Consider the following 6,416-nt stretch of genomic DNA (forward strand, 5'->3'; position numbering starts at 1 on the left):
TTGTTTTACTTCTAGTTTTGTGTTTTCTTTAACTCTTTTGCTTTTATTTGTTTTTAATTATTTCTTTTGCAACTTTTGACCATTTTTTGTTTGTTTATGTTAGGAACATTAGGCATTTTTATTTGTAGTTAAAATAAAATTTTATTATTATTGTTTTCTTTGGTTTTGTAGTAAAACTTGCATAGGTCATAAATAGAGTTTTGTAAAAGCTTTTTATTTGTTTATTTTTGCTAGTAAAAATTTATGGATTTATTTTTTGCTTTTATTTTGATTGAGTGTTAATATGATTGATAGTATTGATTGCTAGAGAGTTTTCTTATGTGAATGTCATGCTTGTTTAATATAGATTTCATTGGAGTGACGAATAGTTCTATAGAGTTCATTTTCTTGGAGCAATTATATCTTCATGGACTTACCAGGCAAGTTCACTTTGACCATGTTGTTTTATACCTATGATTTTACTTGCATTTAGTGCCATCTTTTCATCAGTCCCTCTAGTAGTGAAGTTGAATTCTCGTAGTTGAGTAGAATGCATGAGGTAGGAACCCATGTCCCTGTTACCAAGCCCGAGATGTTGTTTAGTTTTAATGCTACGTTAAGGTAGACGAGGTTGGTATGAGGACTCTATGTCAATGACGACAACTCCATGATGACACTACGTCAAGACGACAACTTCATGATGTCATATTCAAGGCCTGTTTCTTCAAGACCAAGACTTCAAGACTCGAGACAATATTTCGATACACACCACTGGGTGGAAATAGGACCGTGCAGCACCTTGGAGCACCCAGTGGATGCATTGTGAGCTGGACCTGGCCAATACTCATGTAGAAAGTTCCACCCAAACTCAAAGAGACGGATGAATACTTCATGCCCGCAAGCTTACATGTGCAGCCACAAGTCACTATGGGCTCTGGCCTGGTTGACCTTAGTTGTGATTCTAGCTGGGACAGTGCCAGCTGATGTTGAACTACGGTAGGATAGGGAGGGCACTGGATAGTGTCCAAAGGAACTCCTCGGAAGACCATGTTTCATTTGTCCTATTCTCAAACAACCGGCAGTGCGAGAACTTAAGGAGGGAACGAATCTTGTGGGTAAACTGCACAACAATTTGCATAGTTAAAACCTAATCGATTAGCCGTGTCCATGGTTATGGACAATTTAAGCCTATGGACTTGGATCTATCTCTGAACTCTCAACACCGGATCGAAAACTTAATTATCGGCAACTTATGATGATATGGGCTATGGACATCGATTGGCAGAACCATGTCATGTATACGTATCTGCTTTGTAGTAGAGAATTCTGGGACATTCCTTTGTTGTAGGAAAAATAAAACCAGCTTTTACGAAAAAACTCGGACACGGAGCCACAAAGCCATAATGCATATAAAATAGTTTTATCATCTATATCTCTTATTTGTGATCTTGCTAGTACATTCAATGTAGCGACCTACACAGCTATAACGTATCATGTTGCAGGATTTTTCTACGATGAGTGAGTTTCGTCGTAGGGATACGGTCTATACTCAACTTGCCAATGGCGTTGATGTGACTCCACACCCGTTTGGTTGTTTTCACTAAGACTTATGAGGTATATATCAGTTTTACATTATTTATGTCGGTGTACTGGGAACGAGGGTACCCAGACCTGCCTGCCTGCGGCCCATGGTGTGGCTTCATCGACGGCCTGGTATGGCCCATCTTCAGCACCCGCAAGACAAGACCCTCGCGAGGGGCCAAGCCTCGCGAGGCGGACGACACCAAGACGTCCGGAGGGAGCGGCCTTCCCAGGATGGCTCCCAAGGAGCGGAGATTCCTGTGCAGGCTCCCACCTCATGATGTCGAGGTGACGCAAGCCATGATGACCAAGGCCAGGCGGGCACCATCGGACGCAGAGCAGCATGTTTCCTCTTTGGTGCTAAGGAGGCAAGCGCAGCCGCGGGGTCCCGAGGAACTAGCCAAAGGTTTCCATTCCCGTGCAATGAGACCAATACTGCCAGGATGGCAGGACAGATGTCATCACTGAGCCCACCACGACATCATGAGCAGAAGCTTTGCAGGCGAAGACCACCTTTCGTCAGGATAAGATGTAATATTTGTGCCCCTTCAAAATTGGCCACTGTGGGATCCCTTCCCGCCTTCGTTTTGGAGGAAGAGGACCGAGGGCACTATAAATATAGCTTAGCCACCACCATAGAAGAGGACCGAGATCCAACCCAAACCCTCACTAGCTCACATCCTCACAAGAACAGGCCTCCTGAGGTTGTTCTTCCCCTGTACTAGTTCATCATCAGCCCCTCACAAGGCTAATCCACCCCAAAGCAGGAGTAGGGTTTTACACCACAAGGTAGCCAGAACCTGGGTAAACTGCCGTGTCACTTTCCTTTCTTGTTCATCGAGCTAGGCCGCGGAGCCGACGAGTTGGTTGGGAGGAGAGGTTGAGTTCTTCGCACACGCCCCAGAGTTTGATCCTTTCTTGGGTCAGCTGAGCCCTGAATCTGACATTTGGCGCGCCCGGTAGGGGCGTGTCGAAGGTTTGCCTCCTCATCAGCCGTGCTCCACCCTCGCCGCTTGGTTCCTACGGTAGGCTTCACTCCACTCGTCAGGCCGCCGGGTGCGTTTGGGGGCATCGCGGGCCTCTGGGCTTTCTCCCCCGCCTTGCGATGAGTGCATTGGCCGCTGAAGTTCATGCCGCATTTGCCACCACGATATGATGGCGCGGCAGACTCCGTGGAGTTCCTTCAGGTGTATGCGGAGGCCATCTGGGCAGCCGGCGGCAACAACAAGGTCATGGCAAATTGGCTCCATATGACTCTTACGGGTGTGCCATGCGCCTGGCTCCTCAACCTGCTGGAGTCCTCAGTGGCATCCTGGGAAGAGTTGCACGACCTGTTCATCGTGCACTTCACGGCACCGGCGCCCCATGCTGGCGCGGCCATCCTCGGAGGGTCGCAGGCGCCAGCCTCAGACCGCTACGTCAAGCAGTTCTTTCTCCAGGTGGGGCCGCCCAGTCATAGCAGGGGGCCCCTCCGGGGTAGGCGGCACCCAAGGCCAACCTCATCTTTGACTCCAGGGACCATCCCAGGACCACGGTCGGCGCCGGCGCATTTCCTATGCTCTGTACCCCCACCATCTGCAACGTGGCTGTCACCAGGACCCTCATCGACGGTGGCGCTGGCCTCAACATTCTCTCCGTGGAGGCCTTCAGCCTGCTTCATGTGCCTTACGACCGGCTCCTCCCCACCAAGCCCTTTTCTGGGGTTGTCGAAGTATCCACTTGTCCTCTGGGGTAGATCCGCCTCCCCGTCACCTTTCGTACCCGCAACAACTACCACATCGAGCTCATCGACTTCGACTTTGCCCGCATTGGTCTCCCGTACAACGCCATTCTCGGGTACCCGGCCCTCGCCAAGTTCATGGCGGCGAATCACCCCAGCTACAACGTCATGGAGATGCCAGGAAGCATCGGTGTCCTCACCATGGCAGCGGGGGCGCTCCGGAGGGCCCGGGGGCAGCTGTCGGAGTCAAACCCGGTAGATCTCGGGTAGGGAGTCCCGAACTGTGCGTGTAAGGATCAAAGGTAACAGGAGACAGGGGACATGATGTTTACCCAGGTTCGGGCCCTCTTGGTGGAGGTAATACCCTACTTCCTGCTTGATTGACTTTGATGAGTATAGGGGTTACAAGAGTTGATCTACCACGAGATCGTAATGGCCAAACCCTAGATGTCTAGCCTATATGATTATGATTGCCTCTACGGACTAAACCCTCCGGTTTATATAGACCCCGGAGGGGACTAGGGTTTGTACATAGTCGATTTACAGAGAAAGGAATCTTCATATCCGCACGCCAAGCTTTCCTTCGACGCCAAGGAGAGTCCCATCCGGACACGAGGGAAAGTCTTTTGTCTTGTATCTCCACGGCCCATTAGTCCGGCCCATATAACATAGCCGGGACGCCCGAGGACCCCATAATCCTGGACTCCCTCTCTAGCCCCTGAACTAGTCTTCAATGACGATGTGTCCGGCATGCAGATTATCTTCGGCATTGCAAGGCGGGTTCGTCCTCCGAATACTTCAAAGTAGTTGATCGTCAGTACTATATCCGACTCTATACAACGGTAATACCTCTGAATCACAAGGGTAGAATACAGATAAGTTCTGTATTCTGAAGATTTTATTGGTGAGACGTTACGTCCGGCCATTTTATTATTTCAAACCATTTTTCGGCCTCCCGTTTCGTGTTTCGAGATGCAACCATCGACGACACGTCTTGTCAAAGAAGAGATCGTGCCCCCTTATTACGGGATTCTCATCAATACGGGTTTGGGACACCCAACCGTGCCGTTTCGCACGACCCCCTGGAAATAGGCGAGCTTTAAGGCTCGTGGGGGACGCATGATATTCACTGCCTTTATAAGGAGATAAGATCCCCCCTTTTTACCCCATGCCTTCCCCTTCCTCGGCCCATCCGTCCTCAAGCTCCAGCGCCCAAGCTTCAATCCTCTCTGTTCCCAGAAAGTACTCCAGCCATGTACGGGTCTGGAGCGCAGGGCAAGTGGATGGATTCCTCCGTCACGGAGAAAAACATCAAGGAACTCCGGGAAGCGGGGTACCTGGCCAAGGAGATCGCCCACCGGCTCCCAGCAAAAAAACAAATCATCCCCACTCCAAAGCCCGGTGAGAGGGTAGTGTTTATCCCTCATTTTCTTCGCAGACCGGGGTTTCCCCTTCATCCTTTCTTCCATGGACTCATGTTCTACTACGAGCTAGATTTCCATGATCTAGCCCCAAATTCTTTCCTCAACATTTTGGCGTTTACCGTCGTATGCGAGGCATTCCACCGCATCCCCCCCCCCACTTCGGCCTATGGCTCAAGGTTTTCAATGTGAAACCGAAAGTGGTGGACGGCCAGTACACAAATTGTGGTGGCGCTATGGTGGGCAAATTGCCCAACATCACTTGGCCCAAGGGCACCTTCGTGGAGACCATGAAGGGATGGAAGAAGGGGTGGTTCTATGTCACATAGCCACGTGACTCCACATGGGCTGCTCCTACGGAGTTCAAGTCCGGACCCCCAATGCGGCTGGCATCCTGGCTCAACAAGGGCCTGGACTGGGCATCATTTGACGAGGTCACAATGTTGCAGAAGCGTATCAAGAGCATGGTAGATAAAAATACCAGCCTTGCCAGCGTGATCCAGGTGATGCTCTTCCGCCGGATTCCCCTGTTAAGCGTGTCAAGAGCCCATGTGGAAGTTCAACCCAGCTGGTCCCCAGACCCTGTAGCGGTTCTTCGGCATGAAGCACGAAGACATGCGGAAGCTGCTCTTCAAGACCTAGAAGTCATGGCCGGAGACAACCGAAGACCTCGGCTACGACAGCACCCACACTGCGACCCCCGTAAGTTCTTGATAACGTTACTTTGCGAGTCCAAGGAGCACACCAAACTTTCTATTTTCTTTTGTAGGGCTGGACAAAGAAAGTGGAATGGATTCACTGTCCGGCTCCGCTGCCCGAAGACTTAGCTATTCCCCTGTTGACGAGGATGCTGGTCCTGACGCCGTACCAGGCGTTTGAAAAGAAAACCAAGGAGAAGGGCAAGGAGGCCAAGAGTGGCCTCCGCTGTAAGGGTGCTTCGGACGTAGCGTCCGAGGACACCGGAACCCTCTCATCTCCTGACGAAGAGGAAGAGGAGGAGGAAGAGAGCAACTCACCCCTAAGGGGTAGAAGAAGAAAAGGGAAGCCTCCGCTGATCTAGAGGTGGAGGCGTCCAAGAAGGGGAGAACCTCCCTTACGGATGACTTCGAGTCGGACACCGACGAGTTGCGCCTCAGGACGAAGCCCCTGGCCAGATCGTAAGTACTCGAAGGTATATATATGTCCGACTTTTCTGGCTTATAGTTATAATAGGCTTAAATTGCATGCTGCAGTCTGGTTCATGTCCTCCCCCAGCTATCTTCCTCTTCTGGGAATTCGCTGGGTCCAAACATGATGGAGAGCGAGTCGCCTCCACCAGCTTCCTCCCCCACTGCAGCGGACAACACCAAGGTGTTGTTCCAAAGGACCCATCCAAAATAGGGAGAGGTGCCGAAGGCTGCCAAGACGGTGCCAAAGGGTGACACCTCGGCTACCGAGAACATGGGGGAACCGACCCCCATGGAGACTGGAGACGGGGGCCATGTCCAGTTTGGCCCCCAACCAAATGTCGCTCCGGAAACCCACATGGTTCCAAAAATAGATGAGCAACCCTCTTTGCAAGAAGGGGGCGCGCCTACTACACCGGCGACCTCTGTCAATGCAGAGGCGCCGAACACTCTGGTGAGAGCGCTTCAGAGCACCACCATTATGGAAGAACATCGTAGCCTTATGGGTATGGTGATTGAAAAGGTCCAGTCCATGAAAAGCGGATTGAG

This window comes from Triticum aestivum, chromosome 2A (genome assembly GCF_018294505.1).
Source record: "Triticum aestivum cultivar Chinese Spring chromosome 2A, IWGSC CS RefSeq v2.1, whole genome shotgun sequence".
Taxonomy (NCBI): domain Eukaryota; kingdom Viridiplantae; phylum Streptophyta; class Magnoliopsida; order Poales; family Poaceae; genus Triticum; species Triticum aestivum.